The following is a 24,052-nucleotide window of genomic DNA, read 5'->3' as shown; positions in this document are numbered from 1 at the left end:
ACGAGCCACACTTTGAGCTGCCACCGTTATTAACTGCTAGTTACAGCTGAAATCAATGACTTCAAATGTACCTCAACCTAAAGCACCCTGCAGAACAAGTCAAACAGAGCGGATAACGTGCGCTTTATGTAACACCGAGCTGTGAGAAAGGACATGATCATAAAAACAGTTGTGTGTTTCTCTCCCATGGAAACAAGCTGATGTTCTGTCTCCTTTCTTCCAGCAGTGCAGCTAGCATTACTGTTTCAGTAGCGCTGGTTCAATACTGCGGTATGTAGCCTACATTCTGCGTTTCATCTGCTATGAAAAATTTAGAACATGTGTTATATCATCGTCAGACCCACAGAGACATGAATATCAAAGTGCGCTCTCTCAGTTTTGTTTCATAACGCTCATCCAATTCTCTCCCTACCTCTCCCTCCCTGCTCTGATGCAACGCCTGAATCAAACGTGTACTGTAAATTAAGCTCGCATGTCCACGCAGAAACACGGGATGATCAATGCCGGAACAATGGCGCCAGACTGCACTCACTCCTCCTCTTTCTCCTGTTCTCCTCGCTCGCGGTCGGCTCCTTCCACGCGAGCGCCGAGGCCTCCTAATAGATTCTGCTAACTCAAAGACCATCTCTGGTGTAGCCAAGACAACACAGCTCATGATATATTCCCTCCTGATATTAAAAAACAAGTGGGACGGGCACAGGGATTGTCTGCGCTCTCTTATCAGACTTCTGAGGGCGTTCATCTCCCCCCCCTCTTCTTCCTCCCACCTGCCTCCCCCGTGTGCTCCCCAAGCCTCCTCTCTTCCTCCCCCTGATCATCACGACGATAACCACAAAGTCAGTTTTTCATTCTGGAGGCCAACTTCAAACCCCCCCTCCCCATTTTCACCAAATCCCCCTGACACTGTTCTCAGATCAGCCTATTTGTTATACACTGTTTTTTTCACTGTCGTGCGAGAGACAGCAAGAGAGACGAGCTCCTTGTTTGACTGCTGCCAGCTTTGTCTTGTCTCCTTCTCTCCATTGACTGTCTATAGGGACATGTGTGTTTGTGTGGTTGTGTATCAGCCTACATGAAGTGCAGCCAATCTTGCTTCAATGTGCATATGTTTACACTGAATTTAAATGCAAATTGGCAGACTCGACTCGTCTGTTGTTGTGTGCGACTCACCTAAAGGCTGAAAAACAACAGAAAAGAGTCACACACTGAAGCTGCTGTGAGGAACTTTGGGTTTGTGTCAATCTTGGCGACCCCTGGCTCAGAATCAGGAACACTTCAGTTATCCCCGGGGAGGATAAATACAGCTGATCTCATCCTGTATATGTTTAAATGAGTGTTTTCTGACTAAAAACATCCTTTTAACTGTCAAACACATCACTCAACATAGCTTCATCTGACACCGACCTGATGGCAGCAGGACAGACACACATTGAAAATAACTACAAAGAAATAATCAATCTTATTCCCGATGGCCTCATTTTGTTGGTTATATAGAGACAGCAGTTTTCATTTCAGTCATACCAGTTTAAAACTCCTCACAATAGGTGTTTGCCCCTGCAATTTTGTCCTCGTTATCCACCGTGATATACACAGTGGTGAACATGTAGGGCGTGTAGCCAGCGGTTAGCGATAAACGACTTCCATTCAAGACGTCCTTTTTCAGAAAAAGAAACAGCTTTTCTTTTGATTTACTTTAATCAACAGGTCTAAAGTTTGCAGAAATTTCAGCATCATGATGCAGATTAGTAAAAAGTAATTGAATGATAGCACCAAGTGAGATGGCATATATTGAAAAGAGAAGGGGGCCGAGCACTGACCCTTGAGGCACCCCTAGGGATAAGCTGTGGGGTTTGGACACTTCTGCCTTCCATGATACTCTAAAAGATCTCCCTGAGAGGTAGGACATGAACCAGAGGAGAGCAGATCCTGAGATACCAAGTTCAGAGAGAGTGGAGGGGAGGATTTGGTGGTTCACTGTGTCAAAGGCAGTCTTGTCTCGGTAATGAAAACAAAACATACGCATGTACAGTATATACATATGTATATATTTATATATATATACATATGAATATACGTATGTTTTCAATATCAACGTTTTTTTTCTTTATCTCATCAACGTCTCCTCTTCATCATGGAAAAAAGGTCCTTGAAGAACATTTAAAGTCATAAATTGTGTTAATGATATTAACACTGTTACGCATGTGTATTTCACATCATAGATTGTACATCAGAAGTGGACACTGTAAAGACCGCGTGTGGACTAACTTTTTGAAGCCTTGATATTGTCATTGTGGCTGTCACTATCTTGTTTCTGTTTTTGCCGCCGGAAGTGACCATCTTTGGATGAAAGGACGGATACACATTGCTATGTCACTATCCTGGTTATGAAGCAGCAACTTGTCAATCACAGGTCCTCACCCCCCCAATCATAGCCTGCTTTATTGTCCACTGAAATGGGACAAAACTATCATTACACTGTATTGAAGAACATTGAGACCATTAACTTATTATTGTCTGGAAAAAGGTTAACTGAATAAATCAAGAGCTCTTTATATGTATAATACAAATCTGACCTCTTTGTAACCAGTGCAGTCGCCCCCTGCTGGCCATTAGAAAGAATGCAGGTTTAAGGCACTTCTGCATTAGCGTCACTTGTAGAGGCACTGCGTTTCAAGTCTACATTATGTATATGATCGTTTTTATTATCTTTATTTTTTGCTTCAAACACATCTTTGCAATGTATTTTATGATACGATGAAAGAAGACATGTAGGTGTATCGATAAAGTTGTTCTTTAAACTTGAAGTAATGCTTGATTTGACCTCTCTCGTCCTTGGAGGTCCTTTGGGTGTACACAGAAAGACAAAGACTATGAACCGACATCACTCAACCAAACCACGTTCTCATGAAACACAGGAACGAGATTATAATTTGATTAAGTCAATAATGTATATGAGAGCGAGCCCATGTCAACACCATTCTCTGATTGTATTAATTAGATCTGGCTCTTAATCTGTCACATTAATTAGATCTCGCTGTAATGTATTTAGATTTTCACACTGCTTCGATTTTAATTCATTTACAGACATCAGTTAGGTGTGCACCTGTGCCGAGAGCTGTAGCCGTAAATCGTAGACACATAAAATTTGTCACTTAAAGAACCAGATAAATCCAGATTTTTATCAGAACACACAAACACACCATTATCATAATGTTAATTGGTAAATGGACTGCACTTAAACAGTGCTCGACCACTCAAAGGGCTTTTACGCTACATGTCACGTTCACCCTTTTCACACACACATCAGCCAATCAGTACAGTTCATTGCACGCCAAGTCAAACGAGATGGCGGACTCTGAAGCCGCAGAGGAACACTCTTTTAAATGTATGCGTTCTTGGTTTCAACTCAAATAACTAGCGATACAAACAAAAGGGCCCTTGAAACTAATTCTCTTCAAATAATATGTTAAGTTACGTTAGTTATGCTAGCTAGTCAGCCTGCTAGCAACCTGTTGCTAGGCGACAGGAGCGGCGTTTGGTGATGCAAGGGTTAGGGTGGGAACAGCTGGTGACGCAACCGGAAATGCTCCGTAGACCAGACCGTCTCATTTCAGTTCGACTTTAGAGGCCTGTGCAGGCTATGAATGCTGAGCCTCTGTACACCGCCTCCTTCCAAGGCTGCAGCCCGTGGACTGAGACACAGCTGGAGATTTAAAAATTCGTAACATGTTTATCCAAAGCCTGAAAAACAGTATTTTTAAATGTGCTTTATTATGGCTCAAACTCTTAAACTCTGCGCTCTTATTTTATCACTACATGATGTCAAAGTAAAAATATCCCTTTAAATGAAACAGGCGGTGCTGAACCTAGGCTCAGTTATTATAATGTGTCGCTCACAGCAGAGAGTCAGAGGTGCAGAGGGGAGAGGGCTCTGACAACTGATAGTCAGTCATATAACATGGCATTTATATGTTTTTCTCACAACAACAACAAATTGATGATTATTTAGTAAAATTTGATCAAGCACAATCCGACAGAAGAAAATGAATACAAATAGAAATGAATAAAATCCTGATTCAGAGTGGGTTGCTTGATATGACTCTTTTTTTACAACAACTAATGAGTCAATTTGCTTGTATTTTGAAATTACAGGCCATGACTTCACTCTGTCTTCACACACACACAGTCAGACAAATAGACTCAAAGACACAGACAAGAGAAGCCTTAACCACTTAACAGCATGCATGCACACTTTCCCTCGCACACACTTACACACACATCCCAGCAGCCAGTTGTTCCCTGCTTTGCATAAACCAATAATGTAATGGAGAGAAAGCCATTCCCTGATAAACAGTGTAATGAATAATTTAAAATAAAACAGCTGCAAAGGATCTCAAACTTTGAAACACGCACCGATCGCACTCTCAGAAAGTCCATAAAGAGATGTAATGGAAGTCAATGGATGTAATGTTGCACAATCATTGGACAAATAAGACGAGTTACTTCGCTTACATCCAGCTGAATTCAATATGAGCTAATTCTGAGCGGCTTTGATTTTTGCTGTGATGGATTGTACTCGAGCCTGGTCACCAGCTCAGTGGGCTTTGCTTGCTCAGTGGGTTATAAGAGAGTACATCTAGCTTTGTTTTGCTGTATAGCTTCCCTTCCTGCCTCAGGGTTGAGGTGACCGCTACAACCAGAGAGTGGGCAGGAGACAAAAGTAGACATGTACGTGCTGCACGTGCATGTACATGAGTATGTAGACATATGTAAGTGTGGAGCTGCAAGGAGCTAAAAGCAGCCAACACGGACGCCTCAGGGAGCTCACAGTCTGAGCCGTCAAGTCGTTAGCGGTTTATTCCTGACACACTGGCCGCTGTTAAGATATGATGCTCTCCAAGGGCCACTGCTGACAATTAAACCTGCTTTGGCCAAGTTTAAATGTCACAACACATTTTTCAATTCTTCTTCATATACAATGAAATTTGAACTGCTTCTGCCTTCCAGTTATCTGCCAACTCTTATTATGACAGGCTGATAAGGGCCTGCATAATTTTCACTCAACACAAAACTCCTAGCCCCCATAATTCCTTGCATAAATAAAAGGTGTGACTTTCTGATGCACATTTTAATGAACCTTAGACATGTTTGAAGATAAATGGTATGCTAACACAATCCGTCACACCTTAGCAAAGACAGTGTGATTAACCTCCACTACAGAGGAATGGGAGGGACTCCATACAGTAAAGTTAGCTTACGTTAGCATGAGCTAAAATGTTTAGGGACAAGTTGCACTGTTTAAAACAGCATAGACAATCAAGCTAAACTAAGCTACTTCAAAGTGCAGGGAGAAGAAAGTGTAAGCAATGTAAGGCATGACTTTTATTGCATTAATTCAGGATGTATTATAAATGCTTGTTGATGAATGAATAATGGAGTCACTAACAGTTTATGTGCTTAATGCCTCATGTATCATCTGTGAATCAGTATAAACTCACACTAAGTTTATATGCCATGAAATGAGCTGGAAGCAATGACATAGACAAGATCATTAAAGACCCATATGATCCGACTCTGAAGCAGAACACCTGATCTCAAAGACGTTTCTCAAAGCTGTTTTTAAAGTACATAAAGTCAGTAATAAACGCTCAGGAAAGACACTTTTTACCCTCCACAGATTGTGTGGATGTGCTTGTGTGGTGAGAGAAAAAACGCTGCACGCAAGTTTCTTTGACAAAAATAAGTTTAACTTACTACACAGCTAACAACAAGCTTACAACGCGTAGCTTAGCATTAAGTGTCCGGCCAATCTGTTCCCACAAATGGCCTTTGTGATACTGTTTGTTTGTCATATGTACGGCTCCTGCGTGTTTGGTGCTAACCAGGGTGACGGGTGGTGCCCCTTCTGATTGGTTGCCTGAAAAAAGGTGCGGTGACGGCACCTTTCTGAAAAGTTCAGAGATTTTCAGCTTGAAGCGCTCGGAGCAGCCGCACTAAAAGGGCTCTGAAAAAAAGATGCTGGATGCGGTGCCTTTTCTCTAGGCGACCGCATGCGGCTGCATATGCTCTGTCCTCATTTGGAACAATTGAGAAATGCTGGCGCTCAGAAAAAGGCGCTATGTGTACAAGGGGCCTAAATGGGACCACAATTTACAAAACAAACATTGTGCTGTATTTAAGAAAACTTGAAAGGAGCAGTTGAGAGCATAAACTAATTCACAAAATGCTCACTGAGCTTAATAATGAACTTAGAAGTAGGCTCAATCTTCATCTGGTTTACATAATCAGACTTTGTTTTGCAACCAGTTGAGTCGCCTCCTGCTGGTCATTAGAGAGAGTGCAGGTTGAAGGCACTTGCGCATTGGAGGCTACATCCACCTCTTATATACAGTATTGTGTTTGGGACATTATTTTTGTTCCCAGGAGGAAAAGAATCTCAGTGCTGACAATCTGAAATGTTACCTTCACAATGTGTCTCTGTAACAGAGCGCATATTCTATCTTCAAAGTGAGTGTCGATCTGGCTGTTGAAGGGTCTAAAATCATGTCCCATATCAGTACAGTCTGCTCCACAACCATCTGTCATCCACCTCTCTCCAAAGCATCACCCTGCCTCCCTTTGACCGTCCGCCCCGCTGCACGGTGGGCCGCTCCGCTGGGACACAATGGAGGTCGTATCTGGAAGGGGACAGTACATCAGCTGGACGCTAATCGGCTGACTCACCTTCATAACGCTCCCCTCTGGGACGGGCCAGAGGACTGTGGAAGGGGAAAGGCGGAGGGAAATCAGGCTGTGAGCGATTAGGTTAATGAAAGAGGAAAATGGAGTGAAAGGACAGGAAAAGGTGGCCCTAAGGCAAATAAGTTTAGAGGAGACGAAGCAATTGCTCTGACAGCTTTGGAGAACGGCATATAGACACTGATTGGCAGAGGAGAAATAAGAGCCAGGATGCACTGTCACCGGGTGAAAGAATTACTTTAAATGTCCTATTTTAGATCCTCCAATTTCTATCAACTGTTAGAAGGCCAATGAAAGCAGCGCTATCACACAAAGTCCTCTTTTTACAGCTGTCTGGGTTTACTGACTGACTGTAAGTTAACTGAAAATCTCCAATAAAGTCGCCATTTAATGTTCCGCTTGGCAGAATTTATACAAAACCTGCAGTGTGGCTGCAACAGAGAGACGCATGCAATCAAATCATACTGAAACACCACAGAGGATGATGATTTATTATTGGTGTTATATATCCTTATATCCTTATAGTGTTATATTATATCCTTATAGTGTTATATATCGTTATAGTGTTATATATCCTTATATCCTTTTAGTGCTATATATCCTTATAGTGTTATATATCCTTATTGTGTTATATATCCTAGTGTTATATATCATTATAGTGTTATATATCCTTATTGTGTTATATATCCTGATATCCTCATAGTGTTATATATCCTTATCGTGTTTTATATCCTTATATATCCTTATAGTGCTATATATCCTTATTGTGTTACATATCCTTATATCCTCATAGTGTTATATATCCTTATATATCATTATAGTGTTATATATCCCTATATCCTCATAGTGTTATATATCCTTATAGTGTTATATATCCTTAAATCCTTATAGTGCTATATATCCTTCTATCCTTATAGTGTTATATATCCTTATACCCATATAGTGTGATATATCCTTATATCCTTATTGTGTTAAATATCCTTATAGTGTTATATATCCTTAAATCCTTATAGTGTTATATATCCTTCTATCCTTATAGTGCTATATATCCTTATTGTGTTATATATCCTTATAGTGTTATATATCCTTAAATCCTTATAGTGTTATATATCCTTCTATCCTTATAGTGCTATATATCCTTATTGTGTTATATATCCTTATAGTGTTATATATCCTTCTATCCTTATAGTGTTATATATCCTTATACCCATATAGTGTGATATATCCTTATATCCTTATTGTGTTAAATATCCTTATAGTGTTATATATCCTTAAATCCTTATAGTGTTATATATCCTTCTATCCTTATAGTGCTATATATCCTTATAGTGTTATATATCCTTCTATCCTTATAGTGCTATATATCCTTATTGTGTTATATATCCTTATAGTGTAATATATCCTTCTATCCTTATAGTGTTATATATCCTTATTGTGTTATATATCCTTCTATCCTTATAGTGCTATATATCCTTTTATCCTTATAGTGCTATATATCCTTATTGTGTTAAATATCCTTATAGTGTTATATATCCTTCTATCCTTATAGTGCTATATATCCTTATTGTGTTAAATATCCTAGTGTTATATATCATTATAGTGTTATATATCCTTCTATCCTTATAGTGTTATATATCCTTATAGTGCTATATATCCTTCTATCCTTATAGTGCTATATATCCTTATTGTGTTATATATCCTTATAGTGTTATATATCCTTCTATCCTTATAGTGCTATATATCCTTATTGTGTTATATATCCTTATGGTGTTATATATCCTTCTATCCTTATAGTGCTATATATCCTTATTGTGTTATATATCCTTCTATCCTTATAGTGCTATATATCCTTATAGTGTTATATATCCTTATTGTGTTAAATATCCTAGTGTTATATATCATTATAGTGTTATATATCCTTATTGTGTTAAATATCCTAGTGTTATATATCATTATAGTGTTATATATCCTTATTGTGTTATATATCCTAGTGTTATATATCATTATAGTGTTATATATCCTTATTGTGTTATATATCCTGATATCCTCATAGTGCTATATATCCTTCTATCCTTATAGTGCTATATATCCTTATAGTGTTATATATCCTTCTATCCTTATTGTGTTATATATCCTTCTATCCTTATAGTGCTATATATCCTTATTGTGTTATATATCCTTCTATCCTTATAGTGCTATATATCCTTATTGTGTTATATATCCTTATAACCTTATAGTGTTATATTATATCCTTATATCCTTATAGTGTTATAAATCCTTATAACCTTATAGTGTTATATTATATCCTTATATCCTTATAGTGTTATAAATCCTTATATCCTTATAGTGTTATATATCCTTATTACGAAGTTGTATATAGTCAGTGATGGAAGAAGTACTCTAAGTAACAATACCACAGAGTACAAATACTTGAGTAATACATCTTAGGTATCTTTCTTGCTTGAAATGTACTTAAAGGATCAAAAAGCTCCTTTGATGGTTTTACATGGTTATTCATCCCATTTCTAATGCAAATATACATGTTTAAGAAACTCTTTTTAATTAGTGTGTGCACCTTCAAACAAGAAATAATAAGGAAGGTTGCTGCACTGAACTTTCACAAACTATAATTTATTGAAGATAATATTTAAAAGTGTATTCTATTAAAAACAATCGCTTATCCAGCCATACCCTCTCCACATTAAATGACTAAAATACAAATTAATGACTGAATTAATTTGTGGACTGAACATTTGGGGTATTTTAGAACTTTGCATTAATTGGTATGAAAAAAATCTAAAACATAAAAGAACAAACATAGAAACAATACTGATGAAACATCAATGTTGTACTAAAATCAAAGGCTCTGATGGAAGAAGAAAAAACAATCACGTATCCAGTGTTGCAGGCCTTTAATAAGTCTGTTTGGTCACCAAAAACTGATTAGTGATGTGCGAGTCATGAGTCAATTGTTTTTACTGACTGACCTCATCTCCACTAACTCGTTCACTGACTCACCCCTCCTACCCACTACTAGCCACTGCAAACTGCAAATTTGAAGCAAAACCACCGTATAAGCCTCGCCCTGTGAGAAAACAACCACTTTGGCGCTTGTTTCAACTCAGTACTCGCTCCCACAGTCCGGCGCCCGGAGCTTGCTTCCTGCCCTGAGCTGAAGGTCTGACTCAAGTCACACGAATCACTCACTGAATCACTTTCCCAACATGGCAGGGCACAAAAAGCACTTTTTAAGCACACAATCATGGGAAAACCAGCGTCATAAAACTGGCAAAATGACTCACTTTACGATCAGAAAATTGGTCATTTGGGTCCAAATCAACTAGGTCATCAAAAACAATCAGAAGGTCTAGAAGAGCTGCATGATTAAATTTAATCTCCATGAATGTTAGCGGAGTGCTAAACCAGAAGTTAGCCTGATTGGGCGACAGAAGTCCAGTGTGCACATACTCTATGGGCGCTTGGGCCAATGGGGGATTCAAGCTCCCCAACTGTGGGAGGTAACTGTCTCAGGTGACTCGAGTGACTCGAAAAACCCGACTCTCTTTAGTGAGAAAACTCAGGTTAGTAAAACGAGTCAAACCTCCCCCATGAGCAGCATTTCAACAAGCTAAAGCTAGCAAGCTAGTCACTCAAGTAGGGCATTAAAAAGTAGTTAAACTCTCCTTAAGTCTAAGATATGTCCTGCACTAGCAATGGACAGGTGGTAGTTCATGTGTTATGAGGTGAGTGGCATTTTTCTGGGTGGATACAAGCAGAACGTACGTTACTGATGCCTACTCCATGTTCTAGTTAAATACTTGAGCAAATGCATCCATTATTTATTCACAAAAGTTTATTAAGAGGAGAAAGAATCAAAAGTTCTGAGTAAAATAACACACAGTAAAAGAGCATTAATTGCTGAAAATATAAACATACAGCAGTGGTAATACTGTATAAGCTCTTGGATTGTGTGGAGGCTGCACGGTCGTTCTGTGGTTAGCGCTGTCGCCTCACAGCTAGAAGGTTCCTAGTTCGAGTCCTGGCTTGGATGAAGGGGGCCTGTCTGTGTGGAGTCTGCATGTTCTCCTCGTGCATGCGTGGGTTTCCTCTGTGTACTCTGGCTTCTTTCCAAAGACATGCTCGTTTTACTAATTGATGACTCTAAAATTGCCTGTGGGTGTGATTGTGAGCGTGAGTGGTTGTCTGTCTCTATCTGTCAGCCCTTTGATTGACTGGCGATCAGTCCAGGGTGTACCCCGCCTCTCGCCCCATTAAAGCTGCATGGGATCCAGCCCCCCCCCCCCCCCCCCCGCGACCCTGAGCAGGATGAGTGGTAGATGGATGGATGGATTGTGCGGAATACTAACTTCATACTTCTTGATCACTGGCTGTTACAATTCAAAATCATTAATCAATTCAGTCAGGGAAATCATGGGCTACATACGTGTCAGTAGCTTGTCAGTGACATACAGTTTATCTGGCCTGAGTTCATCGGGGGGGGTGTAGGCTACAGCTTGCGTGATGCTAAATTCTCAAGTAAATGAAAAGTTCACACTTGCCTTCAACAGCTTTAAAATGGTAATTTTTGTCCTAATGAGAAGTGACGGTGATGATTATTGGAATTTGCACCTTTGCATGAATGTTAGTTAGTTTGGCCCCAGGACATGCTCCTGGTTGTATCTTTGAAATGTGCTGTACATGTTAACAAGTCTGTTTGCAGAAAAAGGGCTCTGTCAGGCTGAGAAGAACAAAGCACAGGAATTATGCAGTCAGAATAGGAGATTATGAGTTTAGGCCTTTTGGGGTGTTTTGTTAAATGCTAAATAATGCTGAAAAAAAGCGCAGCCTGGTGCACTGAACTTGAAGTATTCCTAATATAAATCCTCCTGTTGTTCTTCTACCAAAGAGGAAGACAAAAGAAGAGAAGGAGCAGGGGAAATGATGACAATAATAATTTCAGCAGCTTCCTCACAGGCTTTTTAGTCTTTGCAGCTGCGATTGTTCGCTGAGCTTTCCCCTCTTTACTTTTGCTACATCTTTCAGGCTCTCTGTTCTCACACGAAACGGCACATACACAGTTTACAGTAACAACGGTGGCAGATTCACTGCTCGAAAGTTGTTTTCAACAGAGAATTGCTGCGTAAATGCAAACAGACAAAGTAGGCTTTTCATTTCTATCCAGAAAACATAGATAATGCTGTCTGAAATGAAAACAGTTGCTAGCATCAGCTGTAACTAGCTTGTTAATTAAGCTAACACTAGTTTAAAAAAAAAAGTCCCTGCCTGACTTTTTAAATGTCCCGAGCAACTTGTTTTTACATGGGAACCCTGTAAAAGGAGTCTTAAGTATTTAATGGTGACATACATGATAATACCTCAAAGACAGAAACTAAAGCTACATGTCTGCGGTAAAAAGTTAGCATCAATGATCCATGTTCAAGAAATGGTTCTTGCGGTAGAGCTAGCTTAGTTTTGTTCTAACTTCCCCTGTTAGCTGCTCACTCTTACCTTTTTATATTTTTAAACCAACACATTTTATATAGGCCTATTCACTTTTGAACATTAGTTAAAGGGCTTTTAGGAAGAGGTTTAACCACAACTTTGACGAGCCTAAAACTCTCTCTTCCTGTTAGCTGGGCTAGCATACTGAGCGGGACAAAGTTGCTAACGTAACCCTAAACTCTGCAGTATTGAGGACCAGCTTCTACACTGGTAAAATGCTAGACAGTGTGCTTGTTGTGAGTGAGGCTTTATTTTTACATTTAACCCAACTAATTAATGTAATAAGCTAGCAAACGTATGTTCTCCTTTAGTAACACTCAGCGATTAGCAAGCAAGTAGCCTAAGTCTGACATGCTAATTGAGCACGAGTCTTTTGCTTGTGTGTTTTTAGCGCTGATGAATTCCCCACCATTTGAACAAATGTCTCTTTCTATTGCATCTGTTCACAGTGAATTTATGTCTTTAATGCATTTATTTCTTACTCCAAGTGAAACGCTGGCTCAGAGATCTAGCTCGTTGTCAACAGCACGAGTTGGAGCTCCAGAAATGTATTCAGAACATTTATTATTTAGATTCAAGTTTGCAAGTCTACTAGCAGCACAAGCAAGTATTTAGTTTTAAATGCTCTATTTAAATTTGAGGAAGAATGTGGTTAGAGAATACTTAAAATAACTCTTCTTGCACAGCTTGTATTTTCTCGACATGTTGGGTAAAAGCTTCACTCTCGGCATCCAGAGAAGGGCGATCTTGTTTGGATTCAGCGGAGGTGATGGGGTGTATTTGATTGCCAGTCCTGTCACCTTTGCTGAAGCCTCGGAGCATTGTTGGGATTGGGCCTGTCACTGTGCAGGTGTTGCAGGAGCATTTATTGTGCTGATATACTCCCAGCTTCGCTCCGTGTGTGACAATTTATCTTGAGGACTGGCCCCTTTAGATTATATTGGGCTCCTCAGGACATCCCACAATTCAGCTGTGAGACCAAACAAAACAAAACTAAGCCTCCGTTTTCCTCTGTGTGCTAATGTGTTCTGCAAAGAAACAAACAAACAAAAAATACCTCAGAAACAAGAGGAGCAAACTCTCGACGATGTGCGTATTGATTTTATGAGAACTCTTCCTCCAGAATGTTGAGCACACGTTTGCACCTTCAGGAACAAAACCTTCGAAATCCTCCCTCCCACCACCCACCATCTTCTACCTCAATACAAAAAAAAAGCAACTTAAAAAAAGCAACTGAAAGAAAGCCCAAAGGAACGCAAACCATCTGGAGTGGAAAATGTGTACAAGCTGTAAACAAATAGCCAAGGACCAGGCCTCAGAGTCTCTGCGAGCTCTCATCAAATGCTAAAAGAATTCACCTCACACTGCAGAGCTGACCTGGCCCTCACCCAGCCTCCCCGAGCCCTCATAACCCGACCCTGCAGCACTCACACATACTTCCCCCTGTTGTCCACGAGGCAGCAAAGTGTCTCAACAATGGCCTTTTGATCTGCACAAAAAGCTCAGGTGTTCCCAGTTCAAACAAAGTGTGTCGAGGTTCAACTCTCGAGGCCAAAGGTTACGGCTGATGGAGAGGAACTCGCTGCTTCATGTCAGAGATGTTCAGTTTACTTCAGCTGTGGGTGTTCTGGCCGTTTTTGTAATGTGAAGAACATTGAGCCTCATTTTTTAAGAAGATTCTGACATTCAACGTTTTCTTATCTGGGATTTAATGTGGGGCACACACTACAAGATAATCAAGCCACTTTTGGGCCCGATTCCCCGATAAAAGTAAGCAAAGTCCAAAAGATTTGATGGTTCTAAAGATGATCTTGCCAGATTTTCGTGTGGTGTGAGGAAAGTTAAGAGTGATTTTACTTCCCCCGATCTGCTCGGAAAAACATCGTGGCCGCACCATTTTCAAAGCGTAAATATAAAACATGTTGAACATTTACGATCCGGCATCCTGTTGTGTGGGGGGAACCCAGAGGACCGCCGAGCACGCACTCTGTGGATCGTCACGTGAAACAAAACGATCGTTAATTGCCCGTCGTCAGCCATGTTTGTTTGATCTTGGACTCTGGTTGTTGGTGAATGAATCTGTTAGTGTGTGGTGTGCTGTTTGGGTCATATCGTTGCTCTCCACGCACTATATGAACAAAACTTAGATTAACGAAGGTAGGTGATTATTCTTGTGAGCACTGTTCTCTACCTCAGCTCGTCATGCGTTGCCTATTACTTTTTTTACCCTGTCCTTTACTTTGAGCTGCCAATAAAGTCTATCTTATCTTATCTTATCTTAAACAGGTGCAGCTTTAAGAACACATATATGATCAAATTGTATTAATTCCTTCTGATTCTGAGATAGTCGAGGGCTTGGAAGAGGAAACCACTGACCAGGGGGCTGACAGTTTTGTGTCCATATTCTAAAAAGTGCTGTCTCTAAATAAACAAATCCAATATGGTGGTTAAGCTAACACTGTGATCAGACCTTTCCACCTCTAGTGGTCAACGTCTCTCTGCTGTATTCGGCAGTATTTCTCCCTTCAGATTTGAGAGACTTTTCACTTACAAGGACGTTGGCATTCATCAACTAAAGAACACAGTTGCGAACAATTCCTCCATTTAAGAACATGTCATGAGAAGCAATTTAAAAAAAGAAAAATGTTGGGGTAGGAGGCCCAACTATCTTGTTTGTTTTAAAGATGAAGTCATGAATACTCTTTCTTACGTCCCTCTTCCCTTACGTCTTCGTCCCAGTCTCCGTTGAGGGGCAGTAAACCGAGCCGGAGCCACTCTGCCTCCAGCGGCCCCCCTCCGAGTGCACCTTCACAAGAGTGTGAAATATAATTGGACACCTGCACCCAAGGAGCACCAAAAATAGCTCTCCATGTTTACACCAGAGCTCGGGAGGGGGGGGCAGTGCAGCGAGAGTATCACTGTTCCCCTTTGTTAGACTCAGCCGGTTTGCATTGCCGTCGTCTGATCGCCCGGCCCCTCCGCAGCACGGAAACACAAATCCATCCCAAGTTCCTGAAAGCAAAATGGAATTTCAAGTGCTTTTTTGTGTCTTTGTAAACTCTCCAGCGAACACTAATGTCGAAACAAATCTCTCCGACCAGACTACTCGCCCTGAATTTAGTTTAGCGCGACTCATTCATGAGGAATTTCCAGTACAATACAAGGATTAATTCCTTTTAGAGGAAGAATAGTTTGCCTTTAAGTGAAGTGAGCCAGTTATGGTACACTGCCTTCCGCCCACACATCTTCTTTCACCCCCTGTCCTCCTCCCTCCATTCTTCACATTAAATGATCCCTGGTTTCCCCTTAGTGAACCTTGATTTTCAATAATCTTAGTTTATCTGAGCGCTGTCAGAGGAAGAGGAGAAAGAGAAAGACTTTATCTTTGAGGAAGGGAGGCGCTGTGTGCTGAGAGCAGCAGAGCAAAGCTGCGTCTGTCCACATGACCCACTATTTACAGTTCTGTGCTGATCAATAGGCGCTCCAGGCTGTGAAAACCTCACTGAACCAGATCTACATCTCCACCTCTTACCCCAGGGACCTCGAGGAGGATCTCGGCACACAATTAAAATTTCACACTTGACTGCTTTCCACAGACTGTCAATATTAGGAAAATGAATAACAGCAAAGTTTGCAGTAAACATAAAGTTAAAGGAGACTAATAACTTGTACAAGTAAAACCACAACAACACAGAGAGGTGATTAATCAAGATTAGGAGTTCATATCCATGCTAGCTGCTCTGTGAGGCTGTACTAACCAAGCTAAGTGCTAACTGCAGCATGCTAACATACTGATATTGTTAACCTAACTTCATTATGCAACAGTGATTGCTGTGTCACAACCAAAGTACTATGAAAAGATGCCTTTTACAATATATTCTGCTGGCACTGGGAATCTCGCTAGTATTTCAGGTATTTAATTAGAAACAAAAGTATTGAACGAGTGACCCCCTGCTGCTGCTTCAAGAAAAGTCAGGGTATAATCATCGTCACCCTAATGGCAGTGGCCTCTTTCAGCAGGGTAATGCGCCCTGCCACACTGCAAACATGGTTTGAGGAACACAAACACTCCGCCTCCAAATTCTACAGATCTCAATCCAGTGGAGCATCTGTGGGATGTGCTGGACAAACAAGTCAGATCTATGGAGGCCCCACCTCCCAACTTACAGGACTTAAAGGATCTGCTGCTAACGTCTTGGTGCCAGATACCTCAGCACACCTTCAGAGGTCTAGTGCCTCGACAGGTCAGGGCTGTGTTGGCGGCAAAAGGAGGTCCTACACAATATTAGGCAGGTGGTCATTATGTTATGGCTGATCAGTCTCTTGTCCAGTCAGATTACTTGGATCATACAGTATAATACAAAACTGCTTTCCCGATTACATCTTAATGACGATGTTAGCGCTGCCTAGATTATGTTCACAGACAACAATTATACAGTAAATGTAACATAACACTGTATTGTACCATGCTGGAGTCACAATCAGGTCCACAGTTAAAGTAAGGCTACAAAAGCACTTTGGTTAATTTCAGGGGAGGATGTTGGTTTGTGTTAGATTTTGATAAAAATATATGTCGCTACTTTCTTTGAGGTGGACTGACAGTGTCATTGAAAACACACCTGATGCTGTAGAACATCTTTTGTCAGGTAAAGCACTAAATTATCCAAAGTGTTTGTCTTCTCTCAGCAGAAGGTTTATTCCTCCGGGAGAGAATCTGGCTCATGGTCACGGCTTTGTTCAAAAGGAGACGTGACAAAATGAAGCTGCTGCAGCTGCAGCAAACTAAGTCGTGCCTGTCTGGTCGAAAACAAACCAGACGGCTGCCATGTCACACGGCATGACATAATTCCTGCTTTGAAGGCAGATCTGAAATCCATTTGACCAGCTTGATAAATATCATTTCACATTAAACACACACTGCAGAGTTTTATTCCACTGAGTTCACAACCGTGACTGAAACAAACAAAATAAAACCAATTGAATTTGCCGAGCTGTCAGCCTTTTGTCAGAGTTAAAACTAATTCAGGATGCTGTGGGCGGATTTTGTCGACGAATCGAAGAACAACAACCCGTAAAGCGGAACCAGGGATCAGCTGAACTTGTCAAAGACGTGGCATCGGCACATTTTTCAAATGATTTCCAGTCAGCTCACATCGAGACGAGGGCTCAGTCACCCAGTGAAATATGTGAACACTGGAAAGGTATCTTGTTCCTGACAGATAAAGGATTTACACACCTTTATATCCGTGTGTGTGTGTGTTTGTGTGTGTGTGTCTGATGCAAAATCAGGTGGGTATAATTGCTCGGTCTTACGTGTTGTCTTCACGCTGAGAGGTACTCCATGCGGTGTCCCGTCCTTCAGAGGCTCTCGTGCGACATCAAAACCAGGAGAGAAGAGCGCAGATGAAAAGAGGAGATGGAAATGATGGATTGGAGTTTCAGATACTCGCCCAATTCCAGCACTTATATTTTTTACCTTTACAGGCTTTTCTGACAGGAGAGGAGTTACATGAAAAAAGAATCCCATGGGTTTCTCTTAGAAATATTTCCATCTCACTTGAAATTGTAATCCATTTCAGGTCCTGGTTGGGGAAAGAGTCACCACAATCTTTTCCTTTTTGAAGGTACAATTGATTTCTGTAAAGCTGCTGTAATCAATATGTTTAAATCTGTACTGCGAAAATGTTGCTTGCAGATTTAAACTTGTAGGGAATCATTACTGCACTCTGAAATGTGGCTCAGCTCCATGGAGCTTTTAAACACTCTTGGTCCATTGTTTTAGGTTTCGCAGCCTGAAGCGTAACTATTTTATTTTCACTCTCATCGCTCCAATGAAAGCCAGACAGACAAACTAGCTGGTGCACTCAGTGGAATGTTTAGCAGCTAAATAGCGACATATCTCCCTCAGGAGTTGGTGGGGACCAAAACGGAGGGTAAAACGGGGGGGTGCTATAGTCACAAACCTGCATAGCCCCTGTTACCCCTCGATCCCACAGGATCCGTCTCCGGCGCGTTCCGTCTGCGCGAGAATTGAGAAATCACGCAATAACATTAATGTTAGCAGAGCAACACACAAACTACAGTTCAGTTTGCACATCCGAGGTTGATTATCTGCTCATTTGGAAATCATTCTGTGATTTTTGTGCTTCAACCATGGAGGAGTACACTACTTAATTAAAAGTGTTCTTTTTTCGAGATTTCAGTGTGTTGATCTTAAAATAAACGGAAAAAAACGTGAGTCTGTATCGGTCCGAACATGGTGTTTTATTTTGAAATGACCTGATGCTGTATGCTGCTTTCGTGTGTGACTTCCTGTGTGGAACGATCTGCTCTGTTGAGCTTGTTTGAAGCGGCCTCCGTCAAAAATAGACCCGGCGCGTATATTTAGCGGAGCAGAGCGGAGACACACTTCTGGGACGCTCCGGAGACGGACCGCGGCGCGCGCTGTGGAATCACTATCATTGACTTGAATGGGCGCGATCGACTCCGGAGGTCGCGGCGCACATGAAACGCGCCGGAGACGGATCCTGTGGAATCGAAGGGTTAAGCCCCCCAGGCCGTTGTGATGGACTGCTTGTTAATCACAAAGAGGAGAGTGCAGGAAGAATGAAAATGAAAACCTAAATGAGTCAGACCCAGATCTGGTCTCTGAGGGGGCCAAAGAAGGAGATAAGGAAGACAAGTCTCAGAGAGAGCCATGATTGAGGGAGAGCCAGAGCAGTCAATCGCTGCTAGCAGCACTGTTAGCAAGGCCTCCACTCCCTCTGATTTAACCCGCCTGTCATGTTCGGCTCAAATCTGACCGATTTACAACTTTCATCATTCATAAATATTGTGTTTTACATTTGATTGCCACTAGGTCGTATGATATCCTCCACACTAGTTATTTGAACACATAAAATTGCTGATCACCACTTTCACTGAATTTTGTAACACCTGTGGTGCTCCCGGTCAAAAATGACCACCAAAGGAAATGAAAGGGTAACACTCGATTATGTTCATCCATCAGATGGAAAACATTCCCATTCACACACATCCACACATTCCCCCACGAGGACAACACACTTCAGACTGAACAATTTTTGAACCAGATGAAGAGGAGATTGAAGTTGAAGCAGTGATCTAGGAGGATGTCTCGGAAGTGGAAGACAACATTGATGGATTTTGGAATACATTTTCAGTATCTGTTCTTTGTATATTCACTGCAGTTATTCATGTTAACCACTAGTCTGAGACATTAATTACAGCTTACAAATAAACAAATTTTACTAATGCACAGTTGTCTGATTTTGCATAAGAAATGCACTTGTCATTTCGGATGTATTTTGTTGTTGTTCCCGGGCGCTGTCCGGTGCTGCCTGGTGCTGAAGTCTTCACATGTGAAACATTTCTGTGCCTGCCTTGTGGTCAGTTCTATTAGCTTGTAGCTATTTTGTTGAGTATTCTTTGGCCAAATTTAATTTCAAACTTAATTTATATCGAATTCTCTATCACCGGTAGAGAAAAAACCCTGGCGCCATCATTGGGTAAAAACAAGTGATTATTGGACTTGCATTCATTACACATGCTTCGATGTGAATTATAAAGTTTCTTTGTGTTTGCTTTTTGTACAAATAAAGAATTTTTTTGCTAACTTTGTTGCTAAATTTTAGATGTATTTACATCTTGGGGCTTTGCCGACTAGTGCTTTCATTTTAGGTTGAAATATCACACGCTACATTGAAACATTAATATTTAACATTCATAATTAGGACTGCAACTTTAGTTTTTGAAATTTAGAATTACCCAACACTGATATGGAGAATAGAAACAGTTTAATCCTTTCATGAGATTCAGGAAACAGATAAAAAGTTCCTTCAAAGCCCCGATCCTCTCGGAGAACATGATGACTAAGTACTAAGACTTCTACAATCATACCATTGTCATCAAAATCAATTTTCACTATAACACAAGAGATGAGCCGTTTCTGTCACAGCATCACATGTTTTCATGCTGACTCAGTGGAGTGTAAAGGCTCTTTCTCATGTACCAGTAGTTTGACCTAAATGTATAAAGGCCATGTGACGTCATCGTACTGTGAAGCGAGTCATCCCACTCTACATTAACAGTGTAGTGTTTATTTCAATCAGAGAAAAATCTGAGGAAAGAATCCCATCTTTTGCCCGTTCAATTTTGACACCACTCGATGCGACGCTCCATTAGGGCATCTGAAGCATCTCTGAATGATAATTCTGGGGCTCATATTTTAATGGCGTGACCGCTCATAAGAGCAGCGAGATAAGGGAGCGGAGGGGGTGGATCCTCGTGGCATTGTGTAATCAGGACGTGGTGATGAGAAAAAGGTCATTTGTGCTAATGCAACATTTTTTATTCTGTGAGAAGACGTCAGCGCTGATAGATGATCCAAAGGTCAGCCGTGTCATCACGCCCATCCTGTCCTGTGGGCTGATCTGATGACACTCCATCAGAGAAGAAGAACAGGTCATCTGGTGGGTGGGTAAGAGGCTGGGTGGGGCCCACTCGCTCGCTCACATGATCAACAACCTTTACTTGCACCAAGAGGTTTTCAGACCCGACGGAGGAAATCCGTCAGGTTTAAGCTTCAATTATTTCCTTGCTGCCATACAGGAGCAGATTTATGCTCTTTTGATCTGTATCAGCAACTTTAACAGTAATGAAAAGCCTGTGACGCCGCTTGGATAAACACACATTTCATTCGGAGATAAATGAATCACCTACTTGATATGCGCAGGAGCAGTAATCATTATCTAGCTAGCTCATGAGCATTATACTCATAGCCTTGCGGTAAACAAAGCTTATGAAATCACTTCTTGTCAATTAGCTCTCTGAGAGACGAGCCAGAAAAAATATTGTGATGGACGTGATGTGGGAGAATGAAGAGTCTTTATTATCATGCCTTACAAAGTCTATACATTTGCAGCATAAGACTCGATAAAGAGAGCGCTCTGCGAACAAACGCTGAAGGGAATATGAACTCTGAGAAATAAGACGTCTCATTTAAACTTGTGGAATCAAAAACATACCGATGATAAAAGAGAAAAGAGCAAACCCACTTTGGGACATTTTTTGCTTAACAGAAGCAGCTCAAACTGTACCCATAAGGGCGTTAACACAGACTTAAGAAGTAGATGTAGCCTGTAGTTTCAAAAGTGAAGCCAATTCAGGAAGTGCCTTGAACCTGCATTCTCCCTAAAGGCCAGCAGGGGGAGACTCTTGAAAGAAATATGATAAAAGTAGAAAGGAAAACGAGCCTCTCATCTTCTCAGTTGATTTATTGTGTCAGTAAACATTTTTCTAATGTGTTTATGGACCTGACTGTCCAAATTCTTTTGTCACATCTTTGTGTGGGCATTAAAAATACTGTCCTTAAATGGTTTCCATCTTATCCATCAAAGAGAACTTTTTCTATCCATCTAGGCCAGTACTCAGGAGTGGCCCCACTTGGTTGTGGGGTCCCGCAAGGCTCCATTTTAGGCCCCCCTCTCTTTTCTTTATATTATTCCCTGGGGTCCATTTATAAAACCATTTCTTTCCATTGTTTTGCAGATGATTTGCAAATCTTTGTGTTAAAGTTAAATCATGGATGGAGTTAAACTATCTTAATGAAAAGAAAACTGAAATTATATTTGGGAAACTTAAACTCCTGGATGGCTTTGATCGTGTTCCCGGCCCTCCTACAGTCACACTTCTGTCTTTGAATGATCTTTGACAGCTCAAAACAGATTAGAACAGTTAAGACAAGCTTCTTTCAGCTGAGGCTTGGGACCTGAGGTGAAGGTAAAGGCCTATCTTCCTCTAATTTAATTTGAGAGAGTCATTCACATGTTTATTACTTCTCGCTTGGATTATTGTAACTCCTTGTATGTCGGTGTAGATCATTCATCTCTTTGTCGTTGGTCCAGAATGCAGCTGTCGCGTCACTCCAGTACTGGCTTCTCATCACTGGTTTCCTTTCAGTTTTAGGATTTTATTACTTGTTTGGGCTGGCACCATCATACTTGTCTGAGTTGTTGCACCATCATGCTCCAGTCAGAGCACTGAGGTCAACAAATCAGATGCTCTTGGATTCTCCAAGATCCAGGCTCTAAACCAGAGGAGACAGAGCCTTTGCGGTGGCCGCTCCTCATCTGAGGAACAGTCTTTTATTATGCAACAGTTTTTTGCGGCTCCATCCATGTCTTTCAAACAGTCTATTGGAACAACATTAAAAAGCTACCTCAAGAGGTAATCCAACGTATATATGGGACATTATTTGGGTAAAAAATGTGAGTTGAAACAATGATGCAGTATGCTTTGTAAAAGTGCTCCAAATGTGTCCTCGTATTAGAGTTGCAGAACTCTTAGTACAGCAGAAGTAGCCCCCTCAGAGATTAACTAAAAGTGCAGTAGCAGAGCAGGAAAAGGTGACCACTGTGCTGTTTCGGCAGTCCTCGGCTCCTCTTTGTGTATCTGTCCAGTGGCCACAATTCAAACGCGATCTGATGTCTTCCTCCCATGATGTGTGCTCTTATCACACGACACAGATGTCTGAGCGGGTGCCAGCGGGCTCGGGGTCTGTGATGAGAACTCCAAGTTATGCGCGGTGGCACCCGGTGTGAGCGCTGGCTTCCGAAGGGCAGACAGATAAATTATTCAGCCTGAAGTTTTGCATCAACACGGCTCAGAAGGCAGCACATGAGAGGGATTAATTTATGCAGCATCCATGAGAGGACGAGGAGATGTCTCAAAGCCACGAGATGAGTGAGAGGGGGTTACATGTGGAGAGGCAAGGTACTGCTCAGAGTGTTGGAGATACAGGTGATTAAGAAAACTACAAAGCAGTGCCTCATGGACTCTTTGCTCTGAATCTACTGATATTATTGTATTTATTGTTTTCAGATTATTTCTATTTCTTTGAAAACTTTTGAGTCTTTCTTATAAACTATAACTTAGAGGAAGTATTTAGTAAGTGGTCAAATATAACAGCGTGGTGGCCCAACACTTCAAAAAACGACGCTGTAGGTCCCCTCTCTGCATCATGACAAGCACTGTCCTCTGGATTATTGTTTTTATGTGCCGTTAAAGTCCCGGGACCTACTATGAAGAATGCAGAAGTTGGTTTTGGGTGGTAGTTTGGGGGATGGAGGGGTCAAACATACACAGGTGAGCAGAGTTTGATTGTAACAAGGTCAAAACCTAGTATGTGGCTGACCGCATCGGGTCAATGTGAGCTTTTGTGGGCAATGTGTGACAATGACTGTCCTTATGAGGCCGATGACAAGTGCTTGAAGGCAGGTGCACGCTGCCTGACGTAGGTGAGGACGCAGCGGAGGAGCAGCCCCGCCTACTCCCCCAACAAAGTATCCAGAGTCATGTAGACAGAGAGTCGCGTCAGTGGAGGTCCAGGCCCCCGGCAGCCTGTTATCCCGCATTCTATCTTCCCCTGTTTTCAACTCCACTACTCACTGTCTTCTCTATAAATAAAGGCATAAAAGGCCTAAAAAATCTATTATTAAGTTATGTAATGAACAGGTACAGAAGTGGAACCTCAGGGGCCAGTTTAGACACCACACCTAGGCTAGCTAGCCAGGCTATAATGTTAGCAATTTTTTAGCTCGCTATCTAGCAAGCAACCCACTCGATTCTACCCAGCTACACAAAACCCAGAAGAGATCATCACAAAAGTCATATCTTTGATCATGCACTGTAACCTGTTATTGTTTTAGGTTAAAGCCAAATGGCTGACTTTAGCTAGCTAGGCTGGTAATTTTCTAGATAATACTAGCTAGCAATTTAGCCTCTAAGTTTAATC

This window comes from Semicossyphus pulcher, unplaced genomic scaffold (genome assembly GCF_022749685.1).
Source record: "Semicossyphus pulcher isolate SPU_LCO1_2020_fin unplaced genomic scaffold, fSemPul1.0.p SCAF_11, whole genome shotgun sequence".
In the NCBI taxonomy this organism is placed as follows: domain Eukaryota; kingdom Metazoa; phylum Chordata; class Actinopteri; order Labriformes; family Labridae; genus Semicossyphus; species Semicossyphus pulcher.
The sequence above is the reverse complement of the archived record's forward strand: the minus strand, read 5'-3'. Positions refer to the sequence as shown.